The following is a 17,752-nucleotide window of genomic DNA, read 5'->3' on the forward strand; positions in this document are numbered from 1 at the left end:
ACCTAAGATTGGTGTCACCTATGTTTGTTCTATGGATGACACATAAGCATCTTTCATGCATGCTTGCCACCTTGCAATCCTTATTTGCCAAATCTAATACATTAGAGGAGAAACTAAAGGTGGGAAACCTGTTGCAAATAATGTAGGATTGAGAAGAGAAGGGAAGAGGAATTGAAGTAAAGGAAGAAGAAGCTTTGCTTCGGCTTAAGGTTTTACATCAATTTAATAAATTTGGGACTTAAAATTTTCTAAAGCAAGTGTTCTAATCCCTTCCTACAGAATTTTGATCTTTGATTTCATCTTAATTCTAAAAATTTTGAAAGATTTTGGCTTCAAATATAATATTTATATCGTTTGGATATAAAATAATGAATCTGAAAATTTTCAAACCTTTCTGCCTTATTCTAGTCATAACTTTATGCTCAGATTCTTGATTTTGGAAAAACCATATTTATCTGAAAATTAACTTATAGACTTTCTTTTACTATTAAGACTAATAAATTTGGAGTCTACTTGTCTACTCAAACTATTATTTAAATTAACCCTATGAAATCTATAAAACAAAGACTATTAGTTTTGACCTTTCAGTACTCTTACTTATAACTCTATGTTGAAAACGCTGATTTATGCAAAAACATGATTTATCAAAAACTAGATTTATAAATGTTTTTGTGCATATCATATTTATATGATTTGGAGCATAATTTCTATTGAATCATATGTTTGAATCAACTCTATAAATTTTGCAAAATAGGGATAATATTCTCTGACCTTAGGTTACTAAATTATTTATAACTCCTTGTTGGAAACTCTTATTCATACAAAATTTGATTTATCAAAAATTAATATGATATATCTTTCGAAAGACCCCATTTTTCGTAAATTGGAGCATAATTAGTTTTTCAAATAATTGTGCCTTTCAAATTCTATTAAAATCGAGCTTTGATTGATTTTACCTATTCTTGTTTCATCACTTCAGAAATTAATTTCAACTAAAATCTTTACTTTAGTTGAGCTTTAAATTATTGCTTTGAATTCCTGTTTGCTCTTATCCTTCAATTATTTATATACCTGAATCTATTATGTAAATTTTATGTTTGTATCACATAGTTTTGTATAGGCATATGCATTCCGTTATCCACTTGTGTTCCTGATATATCCTAATTTTATTGTTCACAATACCATTTTGTACTCTAGTATTTATGGGATAATGTGAACCTTTGCTAGAAATGGTAAAGGGATTATTTGAAACTTTGCCAGAAATGGTAAAGGGTATGTGCCTAGAGCCCACGATGCTTTAGATTAAGTTTAGTGGTCTTTCAGAAACGGATGGACCATATTATGTTATGATTCTACTTCACTATCTATATGTTTGATATGATATATAGAGCTTTGATTATATGTTTTTATATGTGCTTTGGATAAGAATGAAATGTATGCAATGTCAAATGCGACATTTGAGCTTTTGATTTGTATTTGTTATTGATATGTTCCGAAATATTTCATATGCTATTGATATGTTTTGAAACATTTCATACACCATTAATATGCTCTGAAATGTTTCATTTGCTATTGATATGCTCCGAAATGTTTCATCCGCTAATGATATGCTTTGAAATGTTTTATATGCCATTGATATGCTCCGAAACATTTCATATGCCATTGATATGCTCCAAAATGCTTCATATGTCATTGATATGTTCCGAAATATTTCATCTGCCATTGATATGTTCCGAAATATTTCATCTGCTATTGATATACGCCGAAATATTTTATACGTCATTGATATGCTCCGAAACATTTCATATGCCATTGATATGCTCCAAAATGCTTCATATGCCATTGATATATTTTGAAACATTTCATACGCCATTGATATGTTCCAAAACATTTTATCCACCATTGATATGCTCTGAAATGTTTCATCTACCTTTGATATGCTCCAAAATGTTTCATATGCCTTTGATATGCTCCAAAATGTTTCATATGCCTTTGATATGCTCCGAAACATTTCATATGCTATTGATATACTCTAAAATGCTTCATATGTTATTAATATTATTCTGAAACATTTCATATACCATTAATATACTCCAAAACACTCCTTACTTCATTGATATACTCAAATTAGTCTTTACTCTCTTATTATGAACAAAACATGCTTCAAATGAAATGACATTGTAATTCTACATTTGTTGAGTGGCTACCTATGAACTATTGCATTCCTGCCTTGTATTTGGTATCTTATTTGTTTGAAACTATCCTCTTTCATCATGGATATGTTAGTCGCTTGCTGAGCTCTATATGCTCACTCTATTGCTATATAAATTTTTTAGGATAGCTTGTCGCTCACTTAAATGTTTAAATTGGATCGAGGCTTTGGAAAGTTAGAAGATTGTTGGACAAATCTTTAGTGGATGATATGCTTTTATTGTATAAGCATACTTGGTGTCTAATTAAATGTTGATGATAAATATGAGCTTATGAGTTTTGTAAAAGTTTAAAGGACATTTCATGTTTATGATTTTATAGTATTAAGTTTAATTTGTATAATGATATGAACATGTTGTAAATATTAGTTTTTGTGATTATATAGAATACCACACTTGTGGATTTATGAGGTGGTTATTATCTTGGTGAATTAGGTTCAGATTTTATAATTTATTGAGTGTTATGGTATATGATTTTAAATTGCATAGGTTTTATGAATTGTGAAATTATATATTCGAATGATTTGAATATTTTATCAGTATACTCAAATGTGTGTTTGGATCCTGGGATGAAGTTTTGTTGAATTATAATAATGATAGGTTCACACCTCCTGAACGTGAAAATTTAGGGGGCATTATAGAGAGAAAAATTTGAGTCCCAAATGTATGGAATTGATGCAAAACCTAAAGCCAAAGCAAAGCTTCTTCTTCCTTTACTTCAATTCCTCTTCCCTTCTCTTCCCAATCCTACGTTGGATGCAATAAGTTTCCTTCCTTTAGTTTTTCCTCTAATACATTAGATTTGACAAATATAAGGATTGCAAAGTGACAAGCATGCATAAAAGAGGCTTATGTGTTATCCATGGAACAAACATAGGTGATACCAACCTTATGTTAGCTAGTGAAGCATGTCCACCATTTTTTTTTAACTTAATATGAATCTTTTACAAATCATATCAAAATTTTAATATTTACATTTAGGTCCCAACATTACAAATAAGACCTTATAAAATTTTCAACAATAAGGGATGTTGCACTCTCGAAACATATTAATGACATATGAAATATTTCAAAGCATATTAAGGGAATATGAAATGTTTCGAAGTATATTAGTGATATATAAGACATTTTAGAGCATATCAATGGTGTATCAAAAGTTTCAGAGTATATCAATAGCATATGAAACATTTCGGAGTATATCAATGGCATATTCAGAATATATCAATGGCATAAGAAGAATTTTGGAGTATATCAATGGCAAACGAAGCATTTCGGAACATACCAATGGAATATGAAATATTTCAGAACATATCAATGACATATGAAATATTTTGCATCAGATCAATGATGTATAAAATGTTTCAGAAGCACAAGAAATATTTCAAAATATATCAAAGAAAAAATACGAAACAGAAGCTCAAACGTCGCATGTGTTGTTGCATATATTTCATTCTTATCTAAAGCACATCTCTCATTTTTTAAAATTTTAAAAGGGCTTATTTGTAATGTTGGGACCTAAATGTAAATATTAAAAAATTGATATAATTTATGAAAGATTCATATAACTAGCTAACCTAAGGTTGGTGCCACTTATGTTTATTCTATAAATGACACATAAGCCTCTTTCATGTATGCTTGCTACCTTGCAATCCTTATATTAGTCAAATCTAATACATTAGAGGAGAAACTAAAGGAGGGAAACCTACTGCAAATAACATAGGATTAAGAAGAGAAGGGAACAAGAATTGAAGTAGAGGAAGAAGAAACTTTGCTTTGGCTTGAGGTTTTACATCAATTCCACATATTTGAGACTCAAATTTTTCTAAGGCAAACGTTCTAACCCCTTCCTATAGAATTTTGATATCTGATTTCATTTTAATTCTAAAAATTTTGGAAGATTTTGGTTTCAAACATTATATTTCTATCGTTTGGGTATAAAATAGTGAATCTAGAATTTTTCAAGCTTTGACCTTTCTGCCTTAATCTAACCATAACTTTGTGCTTCGATTCTTGATTTTGGAAAACCAAATTTATCTGAAAATAAACTCACATCACTTTCTTTTACTACAAAGACTAATAAATTTGGAGTTTACTTGCCTACTCAAACTATTATTTTAACTAACCATATGAAATTTGTAAAATAGAGACTATCAATTTTGACCTTTCAGTACTCTCTTGCTTATAACTCTTTGTTGAAAACGCTGATTTATGCAAAACATAATTTATCAAAAACTAGACTCATAAATATTTTTTTTTGTGCATATTAGATTTATATGATTTGGAGCATAATTCCTATTGAATCATATGTTCTAATTAACTCTATGAATTCTACAAAATAGAGATAATATTCTCTGACCTTTAGTTACTAAATTATTTATAACTCCTTATTGAAAACTCTTATTCATACAAAATTTAATTTATTAAAAATTAATTTGATATATCTTTCAAAAGATCCAATTTTGTACAAATTAGAGCATAATTGGTTATCCAAATAATTCATGTAATATGCCTCTCAAATTCTGTTAGAATCGAACTTTGATTGATTTTGTCAATTCTTGTTTCATCACTTTAAAAATTGATTTTAGCTAAAATCCTTACTTTAATTTAGCTTTACATTATTGCTTTGAATTCTTGTTTATTCTTGTCCTTCAATTATTTATATACGTGAATCTATTATGTAAAGTTCATGTTTGTATCATACTATTTTGTATAAGCACATGCATTCTGTTGTTATGCTTATGTTTCCGATATATCCCAATTTTATTGTTCATAATACCCTTTTATACTTTGGTATTTATGGGATAATGTGAACTTTTTCTAAAAATGGTAAAGGAATTATTTGGACCTTTGCTAGAAATGATAAAGGGTATGTGCTTAGGGCCCGGGATGCTCTAGATTAAGTTTGGTGGTCATTCATAAACGGATGGACCATATTATGTTATGATACCACTTCACCATTTGTATGTTTGATATGATATCTAGAGCTTTAATTATATATTTCTATGTGTGCTTTGGATAAGAATGAAATGTATGCAATGTCAAATGTGACATTTGAGCTTTTATTTTGTATTTGTTATTAATATGCTACAAAATATTTCATATGCTATTGATATGTTCTGAAACATTTCATACACTATTGATATGCTCTGAAATGTTTCATCTGCTACTGATATGCTCCGAAAAATTTTATTCACTAATGATATGCTCCGAAACATTTCATATACCTTTGATATGCTCCGAAACATTTCATATGCCATTGATATACTCCTTTGCTTCATATGCCATTGATATATTCTGAAACATTTCATACGCCATTGATATGTTCCGAAATATTTTATTCGCCATTGATATGCTCCGAAATATTTCATCCGCTATTGATATGCTCCAAAATATTTCATAAGTCATTGATATGCTCCAAAACATTTTATATATCATTAATATACTCTAAAATGCTTCATATGTCATTGATATATTGTGAAACATTTCATACACCATTGATATGCTCCAAAATATTTCATCCGCCATTGATATGCTCCAAAATATTTTATATGCCATTGATATGCTCTGAAACATTTCATATGCCATTGATATACTCCAAAATGCTTCATATGGTATTGATATGTTTCGAAACATTTCATATACCATTGATATGCTCTGAAACACTCCTTACTTCATTGATAAGCTCTAATTAGTCTTTGTTGGAAAATCTTGGGGGTGACATCACATGCGCAGTGGAAGAACAAGAAAAACAAAATATCCAATTTCCCAAAAAGATGTTCGTCGTCGTGCGAAGATTGGTGTGCAAAAATCCGCGAAATAAACTACGTACAGAATAGATTGTATTATATAGGGAGATCATATATCCCTGTTTTCTTGCAGATCTCTAGGAGAGGGTGAAGGAGGTCAAGCGTCCTCCTCTCTAGTGGTGATCTACATAGTAGGGCTGCGATGATGCTCCTCAAAACTCCAGGCCTACTCCGAGGTGGAGAGGGGGAGGAGAATAGGAGAGGCAAGCAAAGGCTCTAGCCTATGAACTACTGAATCCCTCCTATTTATAGAGGTCCCTTGTCAAACCCTAATTGATCATCCCCTAGTGGGTATTGGATCTGCATCCAATTACCCATGCCTTTTAGATTAGTGGATCTCTATCCAATAATCTCTCATGGGCTCTTATTGGATCTCGTTCATGGGATCTAATAATTCAGGGGCTTATTGGATATCCAATAAGATAGGGGCTCCGACGAATATCTCATATCCGAACCTCTACTCATCGCAATGCCTACCATATGCATGTGACCCTCTAGGCCCAATATCGAGCTGGCCATGAGTCATACCCGTCAGAACTCCTTCAAACTTAGTGAATTATTCTCTCTATAATAATTCACTCGACTCATCGATTACGGACGTACTAGGCTACTATATCGTAATCCCCAAATAATACAGGGGAATACAAATCCATTGGATATGTCTGTCCTCAGTTACCATATATCTATAGTCCCTCATCCATTTAATATCCTAGAGACCGTATATCGGGTATGGTGTTGTTAGACCCATACGGTTTCTTCTCGAGTCTCCCTCTAATCGGATTCTCCCGGAGAACTCTTTCTCTCTCAATCCGAATGACCCTGGCCAGGGATTTGTTTGAGCAAGAACACATGAGATATTCTTCTCATGATGTCGAGAGTGGATGATCCTCTATCGACACTCAATAGCCCTCGTAAGGTCGACTACCACTCCCAATGACCAGCTGTACTAGATCTGGGATATCCAAACCTATAAGTCTGGTATCAAAGAGTGGAGCACTCATACAGGACATCCTTGGTGTCTCAAGTCTAAGGACCAGATATACCACTAGGACTACGGAATCTCTGTATGACAATAAGGCATCATCAACTATCTAGCATTTCGTATGCGGATTAATCAGTGAACTCATTCTCCAATGAGCACCTGTATTATATCCTTAGTGTCCCCACATGAGCAGCTATGAGACCAGCTACATCTATCATATGAATGGGTATACAGCACACCAGTCTGTCCGGTTATCACAATGTCCCTCTCGAGTAACCTATGACCGAGATTATTTAGGATCTGTATTTAAAGATGAATCGATCTCATTATCGTAATCTTATCACGATCCAATTCCCATTTCACAGATCCAAGAACATCACAATATATACATGCATATATGCAATAGTTGATATAAAGTGATAAATACTAAAATATAATAAGCAAAAAGATTATGTGTCAAGTCACACGTGTCATCACTCACGTGATTGGCTTGTTGGGCACCTACGACTAGCAGTCTTTACTCTCTTATTATGAACAAAATATGCTTCGAATGAAATAACATTATAATTCTGCGTTCGTTGAGTGGCTACCTATGAACTCTTATATTCCTGCCTTTTATTTGGTACCTTATTTGTTTGAAACTATCATCTTTCATTATGAATATGTTAGTCGATTGTTGAGCTCTATATGCTCACTCTATTGCTATATAAAATTTTCAGGATAACTTGTTGCTTACTAAAATGTTTAAATTGAGTTGAGGCTGTGGAAAGTTAGAAGATTTTGGGATAAACCTTTAGTGGATGATATGTTTTTATTGTATAAGTATACTTAGTGTCTAATGAAACATTGATGGTAAATATGAGCTTATGAGTTTTGTAAATGTTTAAAGGATCTTTCATGTTTAGGATTTTGTAGTATTAAGTTTAATTTATGTAATGATATGAACATATGGTAAATATTAGTTTTTGTGATTATATAGTATTCCACACTTGTCTTGGATTTATGAGGTGGTTATTGTCTTAGTGAGTTAGGTTTAGATTTTATAATTTATTGAGTGTTATGGTATATGATTTTAAACTGCATAGATTTTATGAATTGTGGAATTATATATGCGAATGATTGAATGTTTTATCAATATCGTCAAATATGTGTTTGGATCCTGTGGTGAATTGTTGTTGAATTATAATAATGATAGGTTCATGCTTCCTAAATGTGAAAATTTGGGGGGCATGATGGAGGAAAAAATTTGAGTCCAAAATGTGTGAAATTAATGAAAAACCTAAAGCCAAAGCAAAGCTTCTTCTTCCTCTACTTCAATTCATCTTCCCTTTTCTTCTTAATCCTACGTTGGATGCACCAGGTTTCCCTCCTTTAGTTTCCCCTCTAATATATTAGATTTGGCTAATATAAGGATTGCAATATGACAAGCATGCATGAAAAAGGCTTATGTGTCATCTATAGAACAAACATAGATGGCATCAATCTTAGGTTAGCTAGTGACACATATCGACTATTTTTTTTAACTTCATATGAATCTTTCACAAATCATATCAAATTTCTGATATTTATATTTATGTCCTAACATTATAAATAAGCCCTTATAAAATTTTTAAAAATAAGGAATGTTACACTCTCGGAGTATACTAATGGTATATGAAATATTTCAGAGTATATCAAGGGCATATGAAATGTTTCGAAGTATATCAATGATATATAAAACATTTCAGAGCATATCAATGGTGTATAAAATGTTTTAGTATATGAAACATTTCAGAGCATATCAAGGGCATATTCAAAATATATCAATGGTATAGAAAGTATTTTAGAGTATATCAATAGCATAAGAATTATTTCGGAGCATATAAATGATATATGAAATATTTCGGAGCATATCAATGATATATAAAATTTTTCAGAAGCATAAGAAATATTTTCGAACATATCAAAGAACAAATACAAAACAGAAGCTCAAACATCACATGTGTTATTGCATATATTTCATTCTTATCAAAAGCACATATAGAAGCACATCTCTCATTTTTAAAAATTTTATAAGGGTTTATTTGTAATATTAGGGCCTAAATGTAAATATTAAAAATTTGATATGATTTGTGAAAGATTCATATTAAGTAAAAAAAATGGTGGACATGTGTCACTAACTAACCTAAGGTTGTGCCAGCTATGTTTGTTCTATGGATGACAAATAAGCCTCTTTCATGCATACTTGCCATCTTGTAATCCTTATATTAGCCAAATCTAATGTATTAGAGGAGAAACTAAAGGATGGAAATTTGCTGCATCCAAATTGAGAAGAGAAGATGAATTGAAGTAGAGGAAGAAGAAGCTTTGCTTTGGCTTGATGTTTTATATCAATTCCATACATTTGAAACTCAAAATTTTTTAAGGCAAGTGTTCTAACCCCTTCTTACATAATTTATATCTTTGATTTCCTCTTAATTCTGAAAATTTTGGATGATTTTGGCTTCATACATGATATTTTTATCATTTGGGTATAAAATAGTGAATCTGAAATTTTTCGAGCTTTGACCTTTCTGCATTGTTCTAGCCATAACTTTCTACATAGATTTTTGATTTTAGAAAAACCAAATTTATTTCAAAAAAACTTATAGCTCTCTTTTTTACTACCAAGATTTATAAATTTGGAGTCTATTTACCTACCAAACTGTTATTTCAACTGACCCTATGAAATCTATAAAATAGAGACTATCGTTTTTGATCTTTTAGTACTCTCTTGCTTATAACTCTTTGTTAAAAACTCTGATTTATACAAAATATGATTTATCAAAAATAATACTTATAAATATTTCTGTGCATATTAGATTTGTATGATTTGGAGTATAAATTCCTATTGAATCATCTATTCTAATCAACTCTATGAATTCTGCAAAACAAAGATAATGTTCTATGACCTTTGGTAATTAAATTATTTATAGCTCCTTGTTGGAAATTTATATTCATACAAAATTTGATTTATCAAAAACAAGATTGATATATCTTTTGAAAGACCAAAATTGGAGCTTAATTGGTTATCCAAATAATTCATACAATGTGCCTCTCAAATTCTGTCAAAATCGAGCTTTGATTGATTTTGCCTATTTTTGTTTCATCACTTTGGAAATTAATTTCAGCTAAATTCCTTACTTCAGTTGAGCTTCACATTATTACTTTAAATTCTTGTATACTCTTTGTTAGTCATAGGTGCCCTGCAAGCCAATCACACGAGTGATGACACAAGTGATTTGACACAGTCTTTTTTTCTTATTATATTTTGGCATTTATCACTTTATATTGCTTGTTACATATATGCATATATATATTGTGATGTTCTTGGATCTGTGTAATAAGAATCGGATCGTGATGAGATCACGATAATGAGACCGATTTGTTGAATCTCATATTTTGATGATGAAACCAATTGATAAGTGTTTACGATTTAATCTGCGTTTTGAGAGACGTAGGATGCTTCGATCAGGGAGAGACAATTAAAGCAGGAAGAATCATGTTGGGCTATAGAAAAATATGTCAGAAGATTGGATGTCGGGCCGAAGGATCGGTCGACATATCGACATAAGGCTTTAGGTTATGGATTCGGGCATTGGGCCAAGAAGAGCGGATATTGCGGCAAGGACATTGGAGTTGTGGAGGTCGACTGGCCGATTGGGCAATAGGCCACAAGAGAGGACGATGCGCTAATAAATCGGATGAAGTATCGATGGACCAATGACATGTCGGACGACATGATTCATGATTAGTAATAATTGTCTAAATCGAAGTATGTTTTTATATGTGCAGGATTAACTATGATAGCAAGGCATAAAGCAAAATAAAGTCCCAGAGTCAAGAACGCGATTTCGTTGGGAGTTCGAGAGTTCGTCGAAAGTTCGGACGTTCATCGGAAGTTCTACCGGAACCAAACGAGAAGTCTAGGAGCTCGCCAAAGATATGGAGGTAGTAGCCTTAAGGTTGAAGGCTATACAGACTTAACTTTTCAATCTGATGTCAATGATAGCAAGTCAAATTTGGGGTACGTATATACCTTGAATAGAGGAGCAGTGTGCTGGAAGAGTTCCAAGCAAGATACTACTACTGACTCGACCATAGAGGCAAAGTATATTGCTGCATCAGATGCAGCAAAGGAGGGAGTCTGGTTGAAGAAGTTCATCACAGATTTGGGAGTTGTGCCGGGTAGCGAGGAGCCGATCTCCTTATATTGCGATAACAACGGGGCGATTGCGCATGTTCTGAGGAGGTTCCACCTTATTAGAGAGATCGTAACCCGAGGAGATATAACAGTGGAAAGAGTTCCATCCGAAGATAGCATTGCAGATCCACTGACAAAGCTGTTGTCTTAGATTGTCTTTGAGTGTCACAGGGGTCTGATGGGGATCAAACACATAGGTGATTGGCTTTAGGTCAAGTGGGAGATTGCTAGTCATAGGTGCCCAGCAAGCCAATCACGTGAGTGATGGCACGTGTGACTTGATACAAAATCTTTTTGCTTATTATATTTTGGCATATATTACTTTATAACTATTGCATATATGCATATATATATTGTGATGTCCTTGGATTTGTGCAATGGGAATCGGATCATGATGAGATCATAAAAATGAGATCGATTCACATTTAAACACATATCCTAAATAATCCCGGTCATAGGTTACTCGAGAGGGACATCGTGATAACCGGACAGACTGGTGTGCTGTATACCCATCCATATGATGGATGCAGTGGGTCTCATAGCTACTCGTGTAGGGACACTAGGGATACAGTACAGGTGCTCATTGGAGAATGAGTTCACTGATTGATCCGCTTACGAAAGGCTGGATGGTTGATGATGCCTTATTGTCAAACAATGATTCCGTAGTCCTAGTGGTATATCTGGTCCTTAGACTTGAGACACCAAGGATGTCCTGTATGAGTACTTCACTCTTTGATACTAGAATTATATGTTTGGTTATTCCAGATCTTGTACAACTGGTCATTGGGAGTGGTAGTCGACCTTACGAGGGCTATTGAGTGTCGATAGAGGATCATCCACTCTCGGCGTCATGAGAGGAATATCTCATGTGTTCTTGCTCAGACAAATCCCTAGCCAAGGTCATTTGGGTTGAGAGAGAATGAGTTCTCCGGGAGAATCTGATTAGAGCGAGACTCGAGTATAAACCGTATGGGTTTGACAGTACTATGCTCGATATACGGTCTTTGGGATATTAGATGGATGAGGGATTATAGGTACATGGTAACTGAGGACAGACAGGTCCAATGGATTGGATTCCCCTGTATCGTCTGGGGACTACGGCGTAGTGGCCTAGTACGTCCATAGTCGATGAGTCAAGTGAATTATTACAAAGATAATAATTCACTAAGTTAGAAGGAGTTCTGACAGGTATGACTCACGACCAACTCAATATTGGGCCTAGAGGGTCACACACATATGGCAGGCATTGCGATGAGTAGAGGTTCGGATATGAGATATCCGACGGAGCCCTTGTCTTATTGGATATCCAATAAGCACATGAATTATTGGATCCCATGGACGAGATCCAATAAGAGCCCATGAGAGATTATTGGATAGAGATCCACTAATCTAAAAGGCTTGGGTTATTGGATGCAAATCCAATACCCACTAGGCGAGGATCCATTAGGGTTTGACAGGGGACCTCTATAAATAAGAGGGATTCAGAGCCTCATAGGTTAGAGCCTTTGCTTGCCTCTCCTATTCTCCTTCCCCTCTCCACCTCAGAGCAGGCCTTGAGTTTTTTAGGAGCGTCGTCGCAGCCCTACTGTGTGGATCACCGCTAGAGAGGAGGATGCTTGACCTCCTTCATCTTCTCCTAAGGATCTGCAAGGAAACAAGGATATACGATCTCTCTAGGTAACACAATCTATTCTATACGCAATTTTTCAGTTTTGTGAATTTTGCGCACCAATCTTCTCACGACGATGAACATCTCTTTGGGAATCGGGGATTTTGTTTTCTTATTCTTCCGTTGCGCATTGGATGTCGCCCCCAAAGATTTTCACAATAGTGGTATCAGATCCATGTTGTTCGTGCGATAGATTGGTTTTAAACTACGTGTGTTGTGTTTTGGAGAAGCTTTTGACGTCAAAATCGTTGACACAAAAGCGAAAAAGGGCAGCAATTGTTGATGCCCTCGCTATCATCGCAGATGGCAGCACTGCCATCTGCGTGCAGATAGGCAGCACTGCTATTTGCGTGTAGGCAGGCAGGTAGCACTGCTATATGCGTGTAGGCAGGCAGCCTGCAGCAGCAGCCGCAAGGGCAGCGATGCATGCGGTCGTTGCTCTCGCGTGGTGACGCGCCGTAGGGCAGCGGCGCCTGTGGCCGCTGCTCCCGCGGGCAAAAACCCAGCAGGGGCCCGACGAGGCAACACCACCTGTGGGCACTGCCTCGCGGGCAGAACCGCCCGCGGAGGGGACGGTGCCCATAGGGGCGCCCTCCCACGGAGGCAGCGGCACCCGCGGGGGTGCCCAACTGCAGGGGCAGCGCAGCCAGCGGGCGTGCCGCCTGCAGGCGAGGGTAGCGACTCCGCCGTCCGTCGTACAGCCCGTCGCCAGCAGGGTGGCGGAGGCGACGACAACAGCAACAGCGGGGGATGAGGGCATTAGGGTTTTTGGGCAAATGACAGTTTTGCCTCTCGGAATTTGAGAAATTTTAATTTCTATCTTTTGTCTAAATTATGAAAATACCCCTAGAAATTAAGAAATTCCCTATATGTACCTGATTTCATAAAATACTAATTAATTAAAAAGTTTAGTTGATTATTATTTTTATTATTATCTAGTAGTCCTATATGATGATGATAATTTATATATGTGATGTATGATGTGTGGACGGTTGATCATTGACGGTGTGATGTGTATAATTGTGATTATTATTATTTGGGTCTGTGAGCCTCCATTATATTTCTCGTTTATTGTCGGGCCTGTATGTGATTAGTTACTTAGATTCAGACTTCATCGGTTGATTCTTGTAAATCAATATCATGATATATTTTTATGATAGCTGGTGAAACTATTTCTTGGAGAAGCATCAAACAAACCTTGACTGCTACTTCTACCATAGAAGTTGAGTTTGTCTCCTACTTTGAGGCTACTTCACATGGTGTTTGGCTTAAGAGTTTTATTTTTGGACTTAAACTCATGGATTCTATTTCTAGGCCATTAAGAATTTTGTATGATAATTCAACTATTGTCTTTATGGATAAAAATAATAAAAGTAAAAGTCAAAGTAAACACATCGACATTAAGTATTTAGCCATAAGAGAATGTGTAAAAGGAAAGAAAGTGGTCATTGAGTATATTAGCACTGAATTGATGATTGCTGATCCTTTGACTAAAGGCATGCCACCTCTGAAATTCAAGAATCATGTAGAGAAAATAGGACTTGGTTCCATTTTGTAATTATATTGAAACTCTTATATATATTGTGATATTTTCTCATTCATGTGTACATTAGTTTGAGAAAATATATTTGTATCAGACTAAAAATAAATATAAGGTCTATTCATTAAGCAAAATTACCATATGATATGATTCATGCATTTATTTTTTAATAAAATTATTCAATAAATATTAATTCAAATTATTAAGATAAATATATGGACCAAGTAGGAGAATGTAACTGTTCTCATTAAGTTCAACATTCATTATCATTAATTTCTTCATTTATTATGATTTAAATATTTTAATTTTTTTATTCATTATAAATATAACTATTATTATTAAATATTTTATTTATTATTATTAAAATTTTTCATTATGTTTCAAACATTACAAATTTAAATTAATTCTCGAACGTTACGAAGTTGGTGATAATAAATATTCTTGATGGGAGAACGTCTATATAAATGATAGTTTTGGTTCTTGGGCTCTATCTCTCTCTTAGTCTAAAGGATTTCCTATACCATCTAAAGCAAGAGTTTTAAGTCGAGAAGTGCGAAAATACAAAGAGAAACCATTGTTGAAATTCTTGACAATAATGGTTGGAGGTATGTAATTTTTGTTTCCACGTTAGTTTTCTTGTATTTCTATTATAGTGGTTTAAAAACACATTTTGATATTAAATTCTTTCGGCCCTGTCCTCCCCTTTGACTTCGTTATTCTCTTAGACAATCTACCCAATGATAACGTTGGAGGCGATCCTCATCTATTGCACTATCCCATTTCTCCTGCTTTACTATTATCTCCTTCGGCTTTCGCTATTCTCTCGGATGGCCTACCAAACCATGTTGTCAGTGGTGATCCTCATTTCATGTACTGTCTCATTTCTCTTATTTCACTATCTTATCCAATGCTTTTGGCTTTATGTAAGGTCGGTGGTTCTTTACTGATAGTGAGGATCGAAATTATCATTTTATCATTTTTAGTATCATTTTTATACGTAACAATACATGTGGTATCTTCTTCAGTAAAGTTAATGATGTGAGGAGAAGCAGTGTTAAAAGCTTTACTTTTATAAATATAGAAATATCAATATAATTTTTTAAAGTGTAAAGATCAAAATTCTAAACATAACTAACTGCATGCTATAATATTTTCCATATCTAATTACCCCTACCTTTAGTCATGCCTACCTCTCACTCTCCTCAACTGTAATCACACTCCTTATCTTTCATCAAAATTCTAACCTCTTTTTTTTTTTTTTTTTTCTCAGTTAATCTCACAATCTCACCTCCCCCTCTCCTCAGCCATCGCCTCCTTCACCTTGCCTTCCATATTTTGCATTGATAAATGAGTGTGATTATTCTTGTTTATAGAATTAACTAAAGCTTCCCAAATAGAATTTTAAAAGTCCATAAAGTACCAAAAAAATAGAAACGTTGTTACACTTGTGCTGAAAGTTTGTGATACAATAGACACCTATTCAGAATATTCGTTGTTACACTTATTCAGAATAGGTGTCCATTGCACCCCAAACTTTCGTCATAGATGGGTAACAACATTTCAATAGTAAATTTTAATTTTATGGATTTCCTAAGTTTTCTCGCACATTTTCAAGTTCATTCTATAAACAAGTATAACCAAACTGATTTTAATGTAATTCTAGAATACTTGTCTATTGCATCTCAAATTTTCATCACAGATTAGCAACAATATCTTAATAGTGTATCTATCATTTTTAATTTTAGGGACCTTTTAAGGCTAGAATGACATGTTTTAATGTTGATTCTTTGAATAAGTGTTCTTCTATCATTTTTAACGTTGGAATACTTATCCATTGGACCTCAAGCTTTCACCAAAAACGGACAACTCAATAATGAGTTAATCGAATTTAATAGTTCTAATTATTTTATAATTTTTAAAACCAATTTGATATGTTTATAAGTTGATTTTATAAACTAGTTTAGCCACGTAAATTCATTAGTGTAACTGCTAGAATAATATTCATTTCATCTCAGACTTTCACCAAATATGGGCACTAAGTATCTACATAATGAATCAATATATATTTCTAATTTTGGTTAATTTTAGGGATTTTCTAATTCTAATTTTAGATTGTTTCATATTGATTCTAAAAATAAATGTAACCATGTTCATTTATTAGTTCGTTTATTTGTGTAATAACAAAAATAGTGTATATTATATATTAGACTTTTACAAAATATGAGAAATAATATTTCAATGATGAATAAATATTTTTTTCTAATTTTATTTTTTGTAAAAAAATTCAATCTGCCATATTTTTTAAGATAAGGTGACAAGGACAAGCATGATGGAAGGCATAGGCGACAAGAAGTAATGGCCAAATAAAGGAAGAGAATAACAATGAAGGAGAGGGAGAAGAGTTTAACATGAAATGAGCTCACGTGTAAAGAACGACAATAGTAAAGGAGAGATGAGAGTGACGAAAAATTGAGGGAAAACTAGTAACGAGGAGAAGAAAGAAGGAAACGATTATGGTGTTAGTAAACTAGTTAGATGAACTGGTTTGATTAGCATTATAACTAAATCCTCTAAACTAAATAATAAACCTGGCTTATCATCATATTTGCTCACACAGTATTTGATGATATTTACTTTTTCTTATCCTCACTCGATATAAATAAACTAGGGGACAAATATTCAACAGGCAAAGTGGATTAGGTCAACATGGAGCGATAAAAACTAATTGACACGTACATGAGACATTAGGTTTTGATCACGTCTATCGATGTAACAAAAATTTGATGACACAAGCTCATGTTTGATACAAAATCAATTAAATTCGTAATTCATTAGAATTAAGATTGTTGAATTATTAAGTTTAATATTAACAATAAAATATCTATCGAATTTAAATGATCATATTGTGAGTTGATGATCATAACATGTCGTACTAATATGAATATTATCCGTTTATAAATATTACTTAAAATAATAATATCAACATAGCTACAAAATTAATATTTTCTTTCCATGGATAAAAAAAATCGTGTCCCGTTATATTAGTAAGACTGTTATCAGTTTAAAATATTTCTTTAAAATGATAAGATTTTTTAGAGATAAATCCGAAGAAAATTATAACATAATAGAAATTTGACGGTGATTAGGTGTATATAACGGTGTGATTTGAATGCTATTACATATTGGTCAATTGAATATAACGATATAATTTCAATGCTATTATACATTGACATTAAAGGAGATAAAGGGGACGTTAGGCATTACTAGAGTTTAATGGTTTGGAAGAGATAAGACAAGTTAAAATATTATTTGTTTGAGGGTTT

This window comes from Musa acuminata, chromosome BXJ1-1 (genome assembly GCF_036884655.1).
Source record: "Musa acuminata AAA Group cultivar baxijiao chromosome BXJ1-1, Cavendish_Baxijiao_AAA, whole genome shotgun sequence".
Taxonomy (NCBI): Eukaryota; Viridiplantae; Streptophyta; class Magnoliopsida; order Zingiberales; family Musaceae; genus Musa; species Musa acuminata.